The sequence below is a fragment of the Hylobates moloch genome, unplaced genomic scaffold, assembly GCF_009828535.3.
Source record: "Hylobates moloch isolate HMO894 unplaced genomic scaffold, HMol_V3 SCAFFOLD_92, whole genome shotgun sequence".
NCBI lineage: Eukaryota > Metazoa > Chordata > Mammalia > Primates > Hylobatidae > Hylobates > Hylobates moloch.
In genome coordinates this window covers 102,483-122,316 of record NW_026652367.1, presented here as the reverse complement: position 1 = coordinate 122,316, position 19,834 = coordinate 102,483, and the positions used below count along the sequence as shown (strand labels likewise).

The following is a 19,834-nucleotide window of genomic DNA, read 5'->3' as shown; positions in this document are numbered from 1 at the left end:
TTTAAACAGCCTGGTCTGTGGGACTTTGCTATGGCAGCAGCCACAGTGGACAAACACATTGGTATTCCAATGAATGAGTTACCTCTGTAAGGGCTGAATTGTGCGCCTCCAAAATTTATATATTGAAGGCCTAATCCCTAGGACCTCAGAACGTGACTGTGTTTGGTGGTGCGGTCTTCAAAGAGGTGAGAAGGGTACAATGAGCTCAGGAGGTTGTGCCCTGATCCAATAGGACTGGGGTCCTTATAAAAAGAGGAGATAAGGACACAGACACACACAGAGGGACGACCCTGTAAAGACACAGGGAGAAGACGGAATCTACAAGTCAAGAAGAGAGGCCTCAGGAGGAACCAGCTCTGCCCATGCCTTGATCTCAGAATTCCAGCCGCCAGGACTGTGGGAGAAGAAAAGTCTGTTGTTTATAAGCCACTCAGCCTAGGGTATTCTGTGATAGCAGCCCGCAATGGAGTAAGATATCTCATAAGAAGAGCAGATGAGGACACAGACACACACTCAGAGGGACGACCACATGGGGACACAGGGAGAAGACGGCGTCTACAAGCCCAGGACAGAGGACTCAGGAGGAACCGGCCCTGCCCACACCCTGATCTCAGACTTCCAGCTTCCAGGACTGTGGGAGAATCAAGGTTGTTGTTGAAGCTGCCCAGTCTTTGGGATTTTATTGTAGCAAATCTGGGAAGCCATTACCAAGTCTCTGTCCTGCAGAGTGAGATCCATGGATCTGCAGCCTTGGCACCCCTCGGGAGCTGATGAGAAACACTGTGTCCTGGGCCCAGCCAGACCTGCTGAAGCATAGCGTGTGTGTCACCCGTGTCCTGAGGGATCTGTGTGCACGCCACTCTGGGAAGACTGGTTTACCACACACCATCCACCAGTGCCCCAGTGCATGGTCTGCGGTATTTTCCTCGAGTTTTCCTTGCACCAAAGATGTCTTGCTTCTTGTGATGAATGATCATTCCTTCCTCTTTGACGACAAAATACTTTGACCTCTGGAGACACTGTCTTTTGTGTTACAGACATACACCGAGGCCTGAATTCTCATTACCAATGTTTGCTCTAATAGAGCTTCAATCTGCAACAGCATAATACGGTCACTGGGAAGTCAAGAACAGGGCCAATTGGTTGACCTTCTGGGGAGAGGCTGGGCTGCTCGGATGCTGAGACCGTGGAGGGTTCATGGGTTCTGAGGAGCAGATCATGCACTAGGGCGGCCTGCTCAGCTCCAGCGTCTGTAGCCCCGGTGAGCTTGAGCATTAGGGAGTCCCTGGATATTCATGTTGGGGTGTGGAGGAGGAGACTCCAGCTGTGTTTGATTTCCTGTCCTGCTGGAAACGGAAACTTCATAACCAATTAGAGAACAGAATGGATTTCATCTTATCCATGGGGATAAACTGGAACCCAGCCCTCGCAAACAAGGCCCACCGGGAATAAGATTCCACATTGGGGCAGCAGCCTTCCTTGTCACTTTCTGTTGCAACCTACAGTCCTAACCTAGTCATATTATTTAATTTTTTTTACTCTGTGAATCATGCCGTCCTGGGAGAGAGTGAGATGGAGCAAGGACACCCCTCTTAGGGGCCTGCCAGGCACTCTCCCTAGCATGGAAATAAAGGAAAACCTTGAGTTCCTTCAAGGGAAATTCCAGGCACCTCGCTGGCCTTGAGAAGTACATGGAGCAGCTTGATAAGCAAGAAGGTGATTGTAGAACAATAGCCAAGGAAGTTAGAGCCTCAAGATGTTTAGTTTCTTGTAAAGACTACAGATAACATCCTTTTTTGAGATGGAGTCTTGCTCTGTCACCCAGGTTGCGGTGTAGTGGTGCAATCCTGGCTCACTGCAATCTCCAGCACCTCCTGGGTTCAAGCGATTCTCATGCATCAGCCTCCCAAGTAGCTGGGACTACAGGTGTGCACCACCACGCCCACATTTTTGTATTTTTAGTAGACACAGGGCTTCCCCATGTTGGCCAGTCTGGTCTGGAACTCCTGACCTCAGGTAATCTGCCTGCCCTGGCCTCCCAAAGTCCTGGGATTGCCGGTGTGAGCCACCATGCCCAGCCAAGATAACATCTTACTATATGGCCCTGAGTCGATTTTCAGGAACCCAGACCCCCACCAAATAAAAAATGCCATCTGCTGGCTCACAGACGTTGGGTAAGAGAAACTGAGGCCTGAATTCTCATTACAAATGTTTGTTCTAAATTCCTTCCCTGGGGCGTGTGGCGGTGGGAGGGGGGTAGAAGGGGGTGTAGGGAGGTGCTGGAGGAAGTCACACCGATGGCCAGAACTAACATTCATTTCTGCTGACCCCGAATGTTCAGACAAAGCTTCGCCTCCTTAACCAATGACAAATCAGAGAACCTCTGAATCCACATTAAGCCCCTGCTTCCAGGTATCCTGGCTTTTTAGGTCAAAGCAATGTATAGCCTGCATGTATTATGGCTTTGCCTGTAACCTCTGCCTCCTTGCCATTGAAAACCCTCACCTACTGGCCACCCAGGAGGTTGGGTCTTAAGGCATCAAGGAGGTTGCTTGATGCCCTCTAAATAGCTCAGAATAAACGCCTCACTTCCTTACACTGCAATCCCGATGGCAGTGTTTGGCTTTACTGCACCGGGCCGGTGGACCTAAGTTGAGTTTGTTGGAGGCGTTCGAACCAGGGCAACTCCAGCTTGAGTAGGGGTGTGGTAAAATGAGGCTGAATGCTGCTGGGCTGCATTCCCTGATGGTCAAGGCATTCTAAGGCACAGGATGAGATAGGAGGTTGACACAAGATACAAGTCATAAAGACCTTGCTGATGAAACAGCTTGCCATAAAGAAGCTGGCCAAATTTTACCAAATCCAAGATGGCGACGAGAGTGACCTGGAGTGGTCCTCACTGCTACCTTCCCACCAGCGCCATGACAGTTTACAAATGCCATGGGAATGTCAGGAAGTTACCCTATATGGTCTAAAAGGGGAGGCATGAATAATCCACCCCTTGTTTAGCATATCATCAAGAAATAACCATATAAATGGGCAACCAGTGGCCCTCGGGGCTGCTCCGTCTATGGAGGAGCCATTCTTTATTCCTCTACTTTTCTAATAAACTTGCTTTCACTTTATGGACTCGCCGCAAATTCTTTCTTGTGCAAGATCCAAGAACCCTCTCCTGGGGTCTGATTCCAGACCTCTTTCCAGTAACAAGTTCAGTCACAAGAACCATTATCATATGCTTTCTATATATACACATATGTATTTTTTAATTGCTGAACTGGAGTCAAAGAGAAACCTTAGGATTTGCCTGAAGGAAGTCAAGATTTGTCCTTCTCGGGGTCCCTGTGCCAGCTTTGTAAAACCTCGGAGCTTTTCCCTCTGTGGGCTTCCTCAAGCAGAGAAGGGCTCTGTGGGTCTAGGACCCACTAAGTGGCTTCAACTGCAGCAGCTGCCCCCAGAAAGTTGATTTAAATGAACCCACACTTCAGAGGAAACCAGTACAATCCGAGTAAAGAAATAAAAAACAGGCCGGGGGCGGTGGCTCATGCCTGTAATTACAGCACTTTGGGAGGCCGAGGCGGGTGAATCACTTGATGCCAGGAGTTCAAGACCATCCTGGCCAACATGGTGAAACCCCGTCTCTACTAAAAATACAAAAATTACCTAGGCGTAGTGACATGCACCTGTAGTCCCAGCTACTCGGGAGACTGAGGCACTAGAATCGCTTGAACCAGGGAGGCAGGGGTTGTAGTGAGCCGAGATTGCGCCATTGCACTGCAGCCTGGGCAACATAGTGAGATTCTGTATCAAAACAAAAACAAAAACAAAAACAAAAGGCTAGGCACGGCGGCTCATGCCTGTAATCACCGCACTTTGGGAGGCCAAGGTGGGTGAATCACGAGGTCAGGAGCTCGAGACCAGCCTGGACAACATGGTGAAACCCCATCTCTACTAAAAATAAAAAAAAATTAGTTGGGCATAGTGGTGGGGGGTGGGGGGGCGCCTGTAATCCCAGCTACTCAGGAGGCTGAGGCAGGCAGGAGAATCACTTGGACCTGGGAGGCGGAGGTTGCAGTGAACCGAGATTGCGCCATTGCACTGCGGCCTGGGCAACACAGTGAGGTTCTGTATGAAAGAAAGAAAGAGAGAAAGAGAGAAAGAGGGAGGGAGGGAGGGAAGGAAGGAAGGAAGGAAGGAAGAAAACAATTGCTTGAAAGGGCTTTGCTTCTCCAGGGCATGCAGATCAAAGGACATTGGGTTGAATAATGAAACAGAAGAGCCTGTCTGAATTTACTAATGTGGTTGCACGTCCCATAATGATTGCAGTTGGCTCTCATTCAATTCCGTGGTGTATAAATTCTGCTGGCAATAGCTGTAATCGGGGTCAGGGATTTAGATAGTCTCTGTGTGTTCCTTTTTATCTTCTGCTCAGAGCCTGCTGGGAGCTGATTTTCTTCTTTAGAGCGAGGTAAATAATTCAGTGGGAAGCGGAGGTTTTGCTGTGGGTTGATTGCTCTCCTGTGCTGCGTGGCAGGGTTGATTGCTCTCCTGTGCTGCGTGGCAGCTGTGCTGGTGGCAGCTAATGTTCAGTGGGCAGTGGCTTTGACATTGCATTATTATTATTTGAGCAATGGTACTGTTCTTTGCTTTGCAAAATTGCTGTTTGTTATATTGACTTTCTGGGGTCATGGCCCCTGAAGCATTACTGAAAATCATGGACATGAAACAGATTTATTAATTGGAGAAAAGACATACAAATGTATTTAATGTGTATACACGGGAGCATTCAGAATGAAGACCCCAAGTTACAAGGGGAAATTGTCTATTTTTATGCTTTGGTTCAACCAAATCTGGACAGCTGTGTAGAAATAGGGTTGTACAAAAAGGTCCTGATCCAATGCTAATGGTCTGAGTGGGGAAACCCAGCCAGGCCTGTGTGTCTAGATTCTTCTTGGCCTCTCTCTCCCTCTTTTTTTTTTTTTTTGAGACGGAATCTCACTCTGTTGCCAGGCTAGAGTGCAGTGGCACAGTCTTGGCTCACTGCAATCTCTGCCTCCCAGGTTCAAGCAATTCTCCTGCCTCAGCCTCCTGAGTAGCTGGGATTACAGGCATGCACCACCATGCTCAGCTAATTTTTACATTTTTAGTAGAGACGGGGTTTCACCATGTTGGCCAGGATGGTCTCGATCTCTTGACCTTGTGATCTGCCCTCCTTGGCCTCCCAAAGTGCTGGGATGACAGGCGTGAGCCACCGCGCCCGGCCTCTTCTTGGCCTCTCCGAGCAGCGCTCCTTCCTTCCGGGTATGGGGCTGGGAGCTTCTCTGGGATGGGGGTCTTAGGACGCCCAAACAAGTCAGGTCAAGGAATTTCCTTATGGCCACTTTTTTTTTTTCGAGACAGATTCTCTCTCTATCACCCAGGCTGGAGTGTAGTGGCGTGAACTCAGCTCACTGCAAGCTCCACCTCCCGGGTTCAAGCCATTCTCTTGCCTCAGCCTCTCCAGTAGCTGGGACTACAGGGGCCCACCACCACGCCCGGCTAATTTTTTTGTAGTTTTAGTAGAGACGGGGTTTCACTGTGTTAGCCAGGATGGTGTCGATCTCCTGACTTCGTGATCTGCCTGCCTCGGCCTCCCGAAGTGCTGGGGTTACAGGCGTGAGCCACCGCGCCCGGCCTGTGCCACTCTCTGTACAGATAGGATAGAGGGAAAGTTAGAGTCCTGTTTTTAGGTTTCATGGCTGGCTTTGGGGGAAAGGTGTTCTTGTTTCTGGGACCCGCCTTGGGGAAGAGGGATTCTAGTTCCTTCAGTGCCTTAGGGGAGAATGGGACTCAGAGACAGGGGGGCTGGAGAAGTTCCGAGAGAAACTTCTGCTTCTGAGGCTGCTGCTGAGGCCTGCACTTGGCGGTATTGTTTCCTAATCCTGAACCACGTGTAGGTCTGAATCAACATAAAGAATTTGGGTGGGAGGCAGGGGAACTCCAATAAGAAGCATCTTTGAATCCGGCAGGGGTGGAATTTGGGCCTCAGAGGGGTTTGGTGACTGCAGGCTACAGAAGAATATGCTTCAAAGTATCACATGGCTGTATCACATGGCTTTGCTCCGAAGGGTCCCAAGCACAGCTTTACGGGGGGCTCATGTGTAACGCTCGGCCCTCCCATCCACCAACGGGAGCCACTTAATTGACATCTCCAGGATGCCAGCAACCGAGGACTATTGTCATAGTCCCAGCACAAAATGAGGCTGCTTTCTTCTTGGGGGTTTAGGGATCCCAGAACACAAGGATTCGATTAAAAGCCGCCCCGTCTTATGTTCCCAGTGGAAAATAAACCCCGTGAAAGCAATAGCGTCATATGCAACCCCGACCTTGGAGACAGAGACCCCAGAGTTAGCATTGCCTACCTGGGACATCTCCCAGCCCAGGGGTCTTACTCCAGGCCCACGAGGACCCAGCCGTGGCTTTGCTGCAACTTCCCTGGAGAGGAGAGAGGACAGGCGGCCCTGCCTGGGAGATAGATTTCCTGCCTGGCGTGCAGGACTGGAGACTGTCTCAGTGCCCAGGCCGCCTGATGCTGGCCGGAGTCCGCCTGGTTTATGTAACGAGGTCTGGGTGTGACCGACAACGGCCTCATGTGTGTGAGTCACGCATGCAGCAACTTCTGGCTGCAGTGCAACCCCTGAAACCAAGCAAAGCCTAAAACCCCCAGGCTCCACTTCCTCTGTGACACTCCCCACCCCCAATTCCTGTCATCCCTCAGGGTCATCCGGAGCATCTCAAAGCTGAAGGAGCCTCCGCTGCAACCTGGCCTCCTGCTGCAGGATGAGACGAGCTGTCTGCAGCCCTCCCGTGCCACCGCCTGTTTTATGCAACAGCATTTCAGAGAGGAAGGGCTGGGAGGGGAGAGATAACACCGAGGCCTTTGGTTATTTAGGGCAACAGCAGGGAGTGGCTGGGTGCACAGATTGGAGGAGATTAAGTGGTTGCTGAGGGGATGCCTGGAATTGCTGGGATGGGCAGAGATATAACACAGTGAAAGATATTGGTCAACGGTGAACACAGATTGGAATGTAAATTCTCAGCGTGTGTGCATAGCCGAGACACTTAACTTTGGGGTCCTGGACAGGTGTCTCGACTGGAACTGCTGGCAGCCTTGGAGGGGAGATGTTGCATGGGTCCAAGAGGCTGACGCAGTTCCTGTCCCCCAGCCCAGTCCGAGCAGCTTGGACCATGATGACCAACAGAGCTGGAGGAGGCCAGGTGCGGTGGCTCACGCCTGTAATCCCAGCACTTCGGGAGGCCAAGGCAGGTGGATCACTTGAGGTCAGGAGTTCGAGACCAGCCTGGCCAACATGGTGAAACCCTGTCTCTACTAAAAATACAAAAGTGAGCTGGGTGTGATGCCATGCACCTGTAATCCCAGCTACTCAGGCATCTGAGGCATGAGAATCGTTTGAACCCAGGAGGTGGGGGTTGCAGTGGGCTGAGATTGTGCCACTGCACTCCAGCCTAGGCCACAGAGAGAGACTCCATCTAAAAACAAAACAAACAAAAAGAAAACAACAACAACAAAAAAAATAGGGAGAGAGCTGGAGGGAGCAAAGATTGGCCAGGTTTTTCTTAAAGGCGAGCCTGTAGTGATCACTGGCAACGGAGAACATCACCTGAGAGGGACGTGGGGGCTCCCAGAGTTTGAGAGAAACGGCTGTGTGGGATTTGACCTGTGATGGCACCACCAGCTCCCAGCCTCCAGTCTGGGCCCAGGGGCAGCTGCTGTGCGCACCCTGGGCTCAGAGTCCCCCTTCCCTCCAAGGTTTGTGACTTTGTCCTGACTTAGGGACTCCTGTCTGGGGATGTGTCTTCTGCTCCGGAGAGGCCCTAATTGCCTCCACAAGGAGCAGCAAAGCCTGCCTGGGTGCCATGTGCCTGGAGCCGGGCCACAGGCTGTACGAATCTATGTTGGAGCCCTCGAACCTTCCCCCAGAGCAAGCATCACCCAGGCAGACAGATTTTTGGGAGGGAGACAGACATCAGAGCGGGGGAGACCCAGCACCGAGGGCTCACCTGGTTCCCCCAGGCTTAGCCTCCTCCAGGGCTTAGTGTTTGAGTGAGAGGTTGTCCCCCCTGGACAATTCGGCAGATTCTGACTCTGCTCCTGCCTTGCCCTGAACTTCCCAGCACCTCAGGTTCTTCCTTTGGGAAATAGGCATGCTGGTCATGCCAACATCCTCGGGTGGGCAGATGAGATGCTTGGGTACCTGGCATTACTGCAACAGAACTCGATGTATAGTAAGTGCTGATTCAATGTGCTCCTGGCTGCATCCTCTACTTCCTGATAAATTCTCTAGTGGTGTTTTCTCTACAAGGCTAGTACTGGCAGGGGGCAAGGGAGGAACAAGAGCAAGGTGTGCATATATGTCAGCAAGAGGGACCCTTCACCCTCACAAATTCTGCAGTGTGTTTTTAACGATGAGTCACAAAGATGTGAATGTTCTCTTCTCTCTGCTGCAGACACATTCATTAGGTTAACTGCTTTTGGATCAGGTAGGAACCTCGGCTTGTCCACACGGGTTGCTTCCTGACCCTGTATTTGTCAGTGTCGGCTAGCTGCTATAACAAACAGCCCCCAAAGAATTAAAAGTTTATCTCTTGTTTGTGTTGCAGCCAGGTGAGATGGCAAAGGTGTCCTATGCTCCATATAGTCTCTCAGGGATCCAGGATCCTCACATTGTTATGCTTCACCTTCTTCTAGGGCAGCCCCTCTCAACCTAGACTGTGTGTGTGTGTGTGTGTGTGTGTGTGTGTATGGGGGAAATGCCGGTCCTAAGCTGTGAGTGGGACAGTCCAGGAGAGAAGTCTGTGTGCTTGGAGAGAGGCTTCCTTCAAAGTTTCCTGGCCATGAGCAGGAATGAAGCTCTGACACAGGTTGCAGGTGGTCCTCGCAACAGAAAGTGGATTAGTGGTTGTCAGGGGCTGGGGAGGCGGGAGGTGAAGTGACTGCTGAATGGGGACAGGGGTCTTCTTTTGGGTGATGAGTGTGTTCTGGGACTAGATGGAAGTGGTGGTTGCATCTCCCACGTAGCTCATGGTCAGGTTGGTGTTAGTGCTCTAGGTGACCCTAGGCTTGCAGGAGGAGGGGAGCAGCGTGAGGTGAGGAACAAGGGGGATTCTGGCCTTTCTATCATGGGGTGACTTATGCCCTGTTTGCTCCCAATAGGTCAAAGAGACTTTGACTTGGCGGACGCCCTTGATGACCCTGGTAAGTGCCGATATTTCAAGGGGAGCCTTCTCTTTTCAGCTTGGATCTAACAGCATCAGCTGTGTAGTTACTTTGGGGTTGGATTGGGCCAGTGTTGGGAATTTCTTGGTGTTGAGATCTCTGTTCTTCACAGGATATTGCAGACGCCTTGAGACAAAACTTTACACACGCCCTGAAAGTCTCAGACTCATTTCTTTGTAGGTCTGTGCTTCTAAACCTGTGGTTTAGGAATATGCTAGTATTTTATTACTTTATTTTACTTTATTTTGTTGAGATGGAAGTCTCGTTCTGTTGCCCCGGCTGGAGTGCAGTGGTGCAATCATAGCTTACCACACAGCCTCGACTTCCTGGCTCAAGTGATCCTCCCACCTCTGCCTCCCAAGTAGCTGGAACAACAGGTGTGTGCCCCCGTGCCAAGCTAATTTTTTTCTTTTTTAATTTTTTCTTTTTTTTTTTTGTAGAAATGGATTCTCACTGTGTTGCCCAGGCTGGTCTTGAACCCCTGGGCTCAAGCAATCCTTCTACCTTGGTCTGTCAGAACGCTGGGATTACAGACGTGCCTCAACATGCCTGGCCCAGTTTCTGCTTTTCTTACATGTCAGTTCATATCCCTCATTGTCCCATACCCTGATCCCAATCCATGGCCTCCAATCTCCCCTCCCAGAGCACACTTCATTCCGTTCTCCCCTCAACTTCTCTGGTTACCTTCACTCACGGGGCTGTGAATTTTTCTTCTCCAGGGCACTGAGGACCTGGAATCTTCCCATTCTGTGTTTGCATCAGTCCAAGTTCAGCTGGAACCTTTCTGACTGACCAGAATGCTGAAAATATGCGTCCTGGGCCCTGCAGAAAGTCCTGCTTGAGGCAGATGGTCTAATTGAGATTCAGGTGTATTCAGACTGCGGTGGGTGGGAGAAAGGGAAAGATTTGGTTTCTAATGCAGGCACAATGGAATCAAACATTTATTTTGAAAGAAAAATAAACTTTTATGTACACAGAGGAAGAATCCATTGGGCTTTAGCATTGGGAACAACTGGTTGACCAGTGCAGTTACATAATGGTGTTTGTTGGAGGAAGAGAGAATGATAACCAGACCTGATCCTAAAAAGCCAACAATAAGGTGATAGGAACTCATCTCTCTCCCAGTTTTCTGCACACAGTGATGTTTTTACTAATAATTATCCTACAAAGCAGATACAAAATTGTTGTCAGTGCAACAGGAAAATGTAATGACTCACCCCAACATGGAGATGTCATTTCTCCCACGAAGTTAGAAAAGGTGAAGGTTGAATCCTACCCTGTCAAGGCAGATTGAGGGCTGGGGGTTGGAGGCAGGTGTGTGGTTGCAACCACTTTGGAAGCATTGGGGGATTCTCTCCAAAATTCAGACCGAGCGTGTAGCACCAGCATTTGGTTTGGATAGAGAATGGGGCATATCTGCAAGAGAACCCTGTGCAATAGTGAAGGAGGGGCTGGCTGGTAGGCTCAGACACAGAACAAGACATGTTATTGATTTGAAAGATCACTGACATGTGACCCAGGAGTTCCACTTCTAGACAGATACCCAAGAGAATTGGGAGCAGGGACTCAAACAGTCATTTGTGTACCCATGTTTGCAGCAGCAATATTCACAATAAGCCAAAGGTGGAAACAACCCAACTGTCCATCAGGGGATGAATGAATGAACAGAATGTGGTCCCTCCAGGCAACAGAATATTATTTGGCTGTAAAAAGGAAGAGGGTTCTGATGCATGCTACATGAGCCTTGAAAATGTGCTCAGTGAAAGAAGCCAGGCACAAAAGCCACAGGGTATAGGATCCCATTAACATGAAATGTCTGCAATAGGCAAATTCAGAGAGACAGAAAGTGGATTAGCAATTGTTGGGCTGGAAGAGGGGAGAAAAGGGAGGGACTGCTATGGTTATGGGGTCTCCTTTTGTGGGGATGAAACTGTTCTGGAACTAGATACAGGTGGTGATTGTACAATATTGTGAATATGTGAAACACCATTGAATTGTACTCCTTAAAATGTCAAATTTTATATGTGAGTTTCACATTGATTTTTAAAAATCACAGAAATAAACTTCCTTTCCACTCACCTGCTACTACCTTTTCATTGCTCACCTAGAGGACTGCCAGTGCCTGCAAACACATCTTTGAATGCATCGTTTTGCTACCAAGAGCCTCCCGTGAATGGGCAGACATGTGCCTGTTCATACACAGCCCTTCCTTATGGGAAGGAAACCCCAGTGCACAGGAACCACAGTCACCTGTATGGCGACTGTGGGGAACTCACTTTTCACTGTCTATACTGCCTGGGCTTTAAGAAACTCTGTGAGTGTATCACTATTTTAAAAAATCTTTATAATTTTACATTTTAAAAAGAAGACAGAGAAAGGAAGGATGGGAGAGAGGGAGGGAGGGTGGGAGGAGGAAGGAAGGGAAAAGGAAGAGAAGAAAGAAAAGAAGGAAACAATGAAAGGACGGAGGAAAGGAGGGAGGGAGGGAGGAAAAAAGGATGGAGGCGAGGGAAGAAAAGGAAGAAGAAAGGGAACGATGGAGGGAAGAAAAGGAAGAAGAAAGGGGAGGAGCTAAGAAAAGACTGAGGGGAAGGAAGAAGGGGAGGAATGAAGGAGGAAGGGAAGAAAGGAGGGGGGAAGGAAAGAAAGAAAAATGGGGGAAGAAAGGAGGAAGAAAGAAAAGAAAGAAAGAATAAGAGAAGGACGGAGGGAAGGAAGGAGAGAGGGAGAGGAGAAAGGATGGAGGGGAGGAAGGAAGAAAGGAGGGAGGGGAAGAAGGAAAGAAGTAGGGGGAAAAGGAGACAGGAAAGGAAGGAAGAAAGGAGAGAAGGAAGGAAGGAGAGGAGGAAGGAAGAAGGGAGGGCAGGAAGGGAGAGGGAGGTGGCAGGAAGGAGAAAAGGCGATGGGAAACCTTCAATTAAAATACAGGACAAGCGAAACCATATGCCCCGTTTGGAGCTTCAAGCTCTCCTTTTTGCAGTCTCTGCACCCCCAGTGAATGCCCCCACCACACACATAGCCCTGTGTTCCAGCTGCCTCCTACCAAGGCAATGCTAGGCTGTTATGTAAACCATGCTTTCAAATACGGTGTTTCCTCTGTTTGGAAGAAGTCTGGCCATTGCACAGCCCTGAAGCTCCAATTTTCCCAGCCATGGCCGACTCCACCTCCTTTGAGCCATCTTCCTCAAACCTCCTCCCGCCCTCGTCTGCCCATCCACACTGCAAACCCAGGTTCACTGAGCAGGGCAGTCACAGGCTGCACCCTGAGCACTCCTGACCTGATATCCACATCCATGCAATACATGTTTGCTGAATGAATAAACGAGTGAATGAAAGAAAGTGAGATAAGCCATCATTCTGGAAGCTGCAAGTCTTTCTCCTTCTTTTCTTTTGCCTCCCCCTGCCTCACCCTCCACCGTCCAGCCCTGTGGTGGCTCTATGGGCAGGTGGCTCACTTACTTGTCTTGGATGTTCTCAGCTATTTCGGCCATCCTGTGGGCATCCTCACAGCCTCAAGGGTGGATTGTTTTTGAATGGATTTTAAGGGTGTTTTCTTGCCTTTTTTCTGAATTCAACGTGGAATTTGTGTCCATATCATTTACTTTGTATGGCTTTGTCACTCCCTTTTCATCTTTCGTCAGGGCATTCATGGCCTTTCTTCATGCTTCCAATGAATCTTCAATGCATATTGCATTTATTTTCTCTCTTTGTTCACAGAACCCACCAAGAAGCCAAACTCAGGTGAGTGACTCTTTGGCTGGGAAAAACTGAGGCAGCATCCTTGAACTGATGCTTATGGAGGGATGGTTGAGGATATTTTACAGAACTGTGGGGTGTATGAAGGAGATGCAACAACTGTACCAGATAGCAAATATTGAAAGCAAAATGTGGTGATTAGGGAAATGCAAATCACAACCACAGTGAAGCACCACTTCATACCCACTGAGATGGCTAAAATCTAAAATGGAAAATAACAAGTGTTGGCAAGGATGTGACAAAACTGGAATGTTTGTACATTGCTGGTGGGAGTCTAAAATGGTACAGCCACTGTGAACAAATGCTTTGGTGGATCCTCAAAAAGTTAAATACAGGATTACTCTATGAACCAGCAATTCCACTCCTAGGTATGTACTCAAAATAATTGAAAACAAGGGTTCCAAGAAAAATGTGTACACAAATGTTCAGAGCAGCACTATTCGTTATAGCTAAAAGGTAGAAATAACTCACATGTTAATCAGTGGAAGGAATTGATAAACAAAATGTGGTCCATTCACACAATGGAATATTATTTAGCCTTGAAGAGGAATGAAGCACTGAAAATTGATACAAAGTGGTTGAGCCTCAAAAACATTTTGCAAAGAGAAAGAAGCCAGACACAAATGATCACATAGTGTATATTTTTATGAAGATGAAATTTCAAGAATAGATGAATCCCTAGAACCAGAAGCAATGTCATGACTGGCAGGGGCTGAAGGGGAAAGGGAGAGTGACTGCTTGAGAAATTCCAGGTTTCTTTTTGGGGGAACGAAAGTGTTCTGGAAGTACACAGAGGTGACGGCTGCACAACACTGTGAATGTTCTAAATGCCCCTGAATTATTCACTTTTAAATGGTTAATTATATGTAAAATTTGCTTCAATTTATGTATTTATTTATTTTCAATTAAAAAGGTAACCTTTGGCCGGGGGCAATGGCTCACACCTGTAATCCCAGCGCTTTGAAAGGCCGAGGTGGGCAGATCATCTGAGGTCAGGGGTTCGAGACCAACCTGGCCAACATGGTGAAACCTGGTCTCTACTAAATATAAAAAATTTAGCTGGGCATGATGGCACATGTCTGTAATCCCAGCTACTCGGGAGGCTGAGGCAGGAGAATCACTTGAACCCGGGAGGTGGAGGTTGCAGTGAGCTGAGATCATGCCACTGCACTCCAACCTGGGTGACAGAGCTAGATTCCGTCTCAAAAAAAAAAAAAAAGAAAAAGAAAAAGAAATAACTCCCGGGCTGGGCGCGGTGGCTCACGCCTGTAATCCCAGCACTTTGGGAGGCCGAGGCGGGTGGATCACAAGGTCAGGAGATCGAGACCATCCTGGCTAACACGGTGTGTTGTACCCAAGTGAGTTAAAAAACGCCACACTTTGAGACGAATTAAGAGTCATTTATTAGCCAGCGACCGAGAGACGGCTAACGCTCAAAATTCTCTCCGCCCCGAGGAAGGGGCTTGATTAACTTTTATATCTTGGTTTAGGAAGGGGAGGGGGGGTCTAGTTAAAACAATTTTACAGAAGTAAAGTAGGCAAAAAGTTAAAAGGATAAATGGCTACAGGAAAGTAAAGAGTCCCAGGTGCAGGGGCTTTAAGACTATTACAAGGTGATAGACGCGGGGCTTTGGGCGTTACTAATCAGACGAATTCCTGGGGACTGCGGGTACAGCTCGCCACGGTATCTTATCGGTGAATTGCATCCTTGGATGTGCTGGGATTCAGCTTGCACGAGGTAAGTCCTTGAGGAAGGGGCTGCCAGTGAAAGAGCCAAGATGGAGTCAGTCTGGCTCTCTTAGCTAAGGGAGAGTCCATTCAGGTGGGAACAAGGCTGGGTGAGTAAAGGAAAGGGAGAGTCTAAAAACAGTTAGTAAAAACCAGGTTGGGCATTACAGGTGAAACCCCGTCTCTACTAAAAAATACAAAAAAATTAGTCGGGCGTGGTGGTGGGCGCCTGTAGTCTCAGCTACTTGGGAGGCTGAGGCAGGAGAATGGCGTGAACTCAGGAGGCGGAGCTTGCAGTGAGCCGAGATCTTGCCACTGCACTCCAGCCTGGGCGACAGAGCGAGACTCCGTCTCAACAACAACAACAAAAATAAATAAAAATAACTCCCAGACTTCCGGCAGACTCCTTGACTGCCATGAGAGATGTCAGGAAGTCGATGGACGGGTGTTTATAGGTTGTTCAGGAAATGTTCACTATCAAGCAAGAATTGAAAATTCTAAAAAAAATGGAAATTTCTAAAAAAAAAAAAAAAAGTCAATTAGGCCGGGCGAGGTGGCTCACGCCTGTAATCCCGGCACTTTGGGAGGCCGAGGTGGGTGGATCACAAGGTCAGGAATTTGAGACCAGCCTGGCCAATATGGTGAAACCCTGTTTCTACTAAAAATACAAAAGTTAGCTGGGCATGGTGGTGTGTGCCTGTAGTCCCAGCTGCTTGGGAGGCTGAGGCGGGAGAATCGCTTGAATCCAGGAGGCGGAGGTTGCAGGGAGTGGAGATCATGCCACTGCACTCCAGCTTGGGCGACAGAGCAAGACTCAGTCTCAAAAAAAAAAAAAAAAAAGAAGTATATTGGTTTGGTCTGGAAAGGTGGACCACTTGAAGCAAAGGCAGGAAGACTGGAAGCAGGGAGAGGGTATAGGTCACAAACAGGTGAGAGACAAAACAGTTGCCTTCTTTTGAGTTTCTGATTAGCCTTTCCAAAGGAGGCGATCAGATATGCATCTGCCTCAGTGAGCAGAGGGGGGACTTTGAATAGAATGGGAGGGAGGTTGGCCCTAAGCAGTTGCCAGCTGGACTTTTCCCTTTAGCTTAGTGACTTGCAGGCCCCAAGATTTATGTTCCTTTCACAGTGTATGAGTGAGAGCACTTGGAAACTGACAGTGAAAGTGTGGCAGGCCAGGTCTCACTAACACAGGCCCCCACAACACCTGTTTCAGTATTGACTCAGTTGTTAAATATTAAAAGCCAGTATCCTTATACAAAGGCTGGAATGTAAAAAAGCCCACCAAGAGTTTTTTCCAGGCCTTTCCCGGGCCTTAAATCATGACAAAATAATGAAGGAATTCTTAACAGGACCCATTTAGGATTAAACAAGTTTTACTGGGGGTCTGCAGAAACTCCCCAGGCCTCCAATAATGAGTTTGTTGGGACTTTGAAGGAACTCTGCAAACCTCCATGATTTAGCAGGAGACAGTATAAGGGTAATCACCTCAGCACCTGGACCCATTAGATTAAGTCAATTTACTGAGGCTCCTGAGGAAGGTCCTCAGGACTCAGACCTTAGTTATAGATTAAAAGAAGTTAAGGCGGGTGCGGTAGCTCACGACTGTCATCCCAGCACTTTGGGAGGCCAAGATGGGCAGATCACAAGGTCAGGAGATGGAGACCATCCTGGCTAACACAGTGAAACCCTGTCTCTACCAAAAATACAAAAAAATTAGTTGGGTGTAGTGGCGGGCACCTGTAGTCCCAGCTACGTGGGAGGCTGAGGCAGGAGAATGGCGTGAACCTGGGAGGCGGAGCTTGCAGTGAGCCAAGATCATGCCACTGCACTCCAGCCTGGGTGACAGAGCGAGACTCTGTCTCAAAAAAAAAAAAAAAGTTAATCACTTATGTCATTAGACAAATGCGCACTTACACATAGACGTATAACTTAGAAGGTGTGTAAGCTCTGAAAAACTTTGTCATTTTGAGTTGGTCTGGTGATATTATCTACATGCCTTCTCCCTGTAACCACTTACAGAAATAAAAACCCTCTTCCTTCTCAGTTCATCTTCATAGCATTATTGGGCCACAAAAAAATAGCAGCCTGACCCTCAATTTGCTCAGGAAAGACAAGGGAACTTGGCAACACTCCTTACACTTCAAAGAGAAGGCTCAAGGCCATTAAGAAAGACCTGTTGGGGTGCCATCCTTCCATCTGGCTTAGTTAGTTCTTAAAAAGATTTATATATACCTCAAAAAACAGAGGGGAAAATACTAGTTTTCTGAAGGTGGTACTCTAATGAAAAGTAGGAGGGAGGATTACTTTCTTACTTGACAACAAGGCAAACTCAAATTACATATATTTTAGACTTACAAAAATTTTCTGGACAAATATGAAGAACACTATTAAACTCTAACAAACAGCAATCCAGAACTCTTTTTTTGTTGTTGTTTTTGCTAAATGTATTTGTAGTTCTGTTAATTTCCCTACTGTAATCTACCAACTTTATGTGATCTCATCTAAAAAGCAGAACTTTCTGGTCATTTGTAAAGAGCATAGAGATTTTAAGGAACATCAGCAATATTCGAATTCAAGAAAACTGGTTATAACTTAGAAATTCTGAGGAAGAAGAGTAATGAGGGCTAACTTGTTCTAGCAGAAAATCAAATATATTTTTATGACCACTTTATTTTAACTACATACCTTCATTCTGTGGTTAAAATTTAAGACACTAACAATTCCAAATTTTGGTGAGCATATATAGCAATGGAAAGCTCAGACATTGCTGTGGCAGTGTGAAACAGCACAAAAACCCTGGAAAATTCTTGGAAATATACACACAAAATTAACTGAGCTGAAAATTTCACTCCTAGATGCTGCCCCAGGTTCATTAAAAACAGATGTCCACTTAGAGACTTGAGCTCCACTGTTGATAGCAGCTTTATTAATAAAAGCCTCAAGCTCAAAATAGCCCAGTGTTCACCAACAACAGTGTACACAAACTGCGGTAAATTCATGCAAATTTCAACCTGAATGAAAGAAGCCAGATGCCCTTCAGAATATAGCTCCGTTGATATAAAGCCTTGAACTCGCCCGGGCGTGGTGGCTCACGCCTGTCATCCCAGCACATTGAGGGGCTGAGGCGGGCAGATCATGAGGTCAGGAGATCGAGACCATCCTGTTTAACATGGTGAAACCCCGGCGCTACTAAAAATACAAAAAATTAGCCGGGCGTGGTGGCAGGCACCTGTAGTCCCAGCTACTTGGGAGGCTGAGGCAGGTGAATGGCGTGAATCCAGGAGGCAGAACTTGCAGTGAGCTGAGATTGCGCCACTGCACTCCATCCTGAGAGACAGAGCAAGACTCTGTTTCAAAAAAAAAAAAATTAATCTGTCAATTGCATGACAGAAATCATGCAATTGACAGAGGAATTGCAGAAGGGCACAGGAAATTTTAAGGGTTGAAGGAATGATGTAAATAGCTTGTAACCTAGTTGGGGTGATAGTTACTCAGGCATATGCATTTGCCAAAGTTCATGCATCTATCAATAAAAGATCTGTGCACAGTATCTCATGAAGATTTTTACTCTTGACATTATTACATAGTCCAATATGAAGTAAAATATTAATTAAATTTCTTGAAATACTAGAACTCTGATAACTACCCTTTGTAGAAACAAATCTTTGTAGAAACAAATCTTTGTGGAACAGATTTGGAACAAATATGGAAATTCATGTATTTCACATCATTAAAGTCGTGACATTGCACAGTAGTGGGAAAAACATTACCCAGTTCAATGCCTAATGAAATAATATCTAATCATGAATATCTACATTACTCTTTCACTAAAATATTTTTTAGATGGAGCAATTACTTTCAGGTTAATAATAGCAAATATTTAGTTAATTCTTCACTAATGCTGATGTCTGTTCTAAGTATTTCTTTTTTTCTTTTCTTTTCTTTTTTTTTTTTGAGATGGAGTCTCACTCTGTCTCCCAGGCTGGAGTGCAGTGGCGCCATCTCGGCTCACTGTAAGCTCCACCTCCCGGATTCACGCCACTCTCGTGCCTCGGCCTCCCAAGTAGCTGGGACTACAGGTGCCCGCCACCAAGCCTGGCTAATTTCTTGTATTTTTAGTAGTAGGGAGTTTCAGCGTGTTAGCTAGGATGGTCTCAATCTCCTGACCTCGTGATCCACCCATCTTGGCCTCCCAAAGTGCTGGGATTACAGGCGTAAGCCACCGCGCCCAGCCTGTTCTAAGTATTTCTTATATACACTCACTTATTTAATACTTGTGTACCTTAATTCATGTAGCCTTCACATCTCTTCATGGGTAGGTTTTACTAGTAAATAGCGTTTCAACTAACAAAATTATTACAGAATTGAAAAAACTGAGACTCAGACAGTGAAGTAAATTTTTCAGGCTGAAGCCTGTAAGTGGCACTCAAGTGAGCCAAAGCTGAAGGGTTTACCTCCTAGAACCCGTGTTCTTTATTCAGTACCAAGCTCTCTCTTAATGTATTTTAAGTGTTGGCATTTTAAAATATAGCAAACATCCATTGGCAGCCAAAGCACACTTGATGCTTATAGTTAGAATTTGTTTTTCTATTGATGTTTGTTTAAACATCACAAAAATACAAAAATGCTTCATTTCAGTAATTCCTAAATAAACCATACATAAAGTATCAATTCCTCTCCTGGGAGTGTGCTTCACAGAAATTCTTATAAATGTTCTCCATTGTACATGTATAAGAATGTATAAAAAACAGCGCTGTTTGTAATAATTGAAACCAGAAAGTGTCCATTCATTTGTCCAACAAAAATAGAATAAAATATGCACAGCAATTTTTTCTTAAAAATTCTCATTTGGGCAGCATATATATTAAAATTAGAATGATATGGAGAAGAATAACATTGCCCTTGTGCCAGGAGGGTATTCAAATGTGAAGTCTTACATATTTTTGGGAGTAGAATTGTGGCTACCCTCTAGTAGGGTCAGGTGGAGAGATGAGTATTGTTATTCAAAAATTATAATATTTCATCTAGGTAGAAGCAATTAGTTCAGATCTATTGTACAGCATGTTGAATATA

The 19,834-nt window shown here is 46.9% G+C and overlaps 1 non-coding gene across 1 annotated transcript; it reads left to right on the top strand.

Moving 5' to 3' along the window:
- Positions 1-19,601: 19,601 nt before the first annotated feature.
- LOC116812322 (U6 spliceosomal RNA) lies at positions 19,602-19,706 on the top strand. Its single transcript, XR_004370632.1, has one exon. It is a non-coding gene; the product is annotated as a U6 spliceosomal RNA (small nuclear RNA).
- The last annotated feature ends 128 nt before the right edge of the window (positions 19,707-19,834 follow it).